The sequence below is a fragment of the Bison bison genome, unplaced genomic scaffold, assembly GCF_000754665.1.
Source record: "Bison bison bison isolate TAMUID 2011002044 unplaced genomic scaffold, Bison_UMD1.0 scf7180017864309, whole genome shotgun sequence".
Taxonomy (NCBI): Eukaryota; Metazoa; Chordata; class Mammalia; order Artiodactyla; family Bovidae; genus Bison; species Bison bison.
The window spans coordinates 8,661,565-8,661,775 of NW_011494881.1; the positions used below are offsets into that span (position 1 = coordinate 8,661,565).

General features: G+C 74.4%; 1 protein-coding gene across 3 annotated transcripts in view; it reads left to right on the forward strand.

Moving 5' to 3' along the window:
* The window catches only part of KAT6B (K(lysine) acetyltransferase 6B), a 183,123-nt gene that overhangs the window by 225 nt on the left and 182,687 nt on the right, over positions 1 to 211 (forward strand). The window contains exon 1 of one of the 3 annotated variants that reach the window (XM_010852358.1): positions 7 to 162. The exons of the other annotated variants lie outside the window; for them this stretch is intronic. The gene's annotated coding sequence lies outside the window, so the exon portion shown is untranslated. Of the gene's footprint in view, positions 1 to 6; positions 163 to 211 lie in introns of those variants that run through there. 3 annotated transcript variants of the gene reach the window in all.

Below are 211 nucleotides of genomic sequence, written 5' to 3' on the forward strand. Positions count from 1 at the left end.
AGGAGGAGAAGGAGGCGGCGGCGGTGGGTCCCGGGCGGGGGGAGCGCGGCGCTGCGGACCCGGGCGGCTGGCAAAGGACGAGGCGGAGGCTGAGGAAGACAGCGGGGAGACCCGGGCTGCAGCAACAAAGGGCAGCAAACGATTGGCCGGGCTGCAGGCGAGGTTAGCCCGGGACCGGGGTGGCTGGAGGCAGCGGCGAACGGGGCACGCG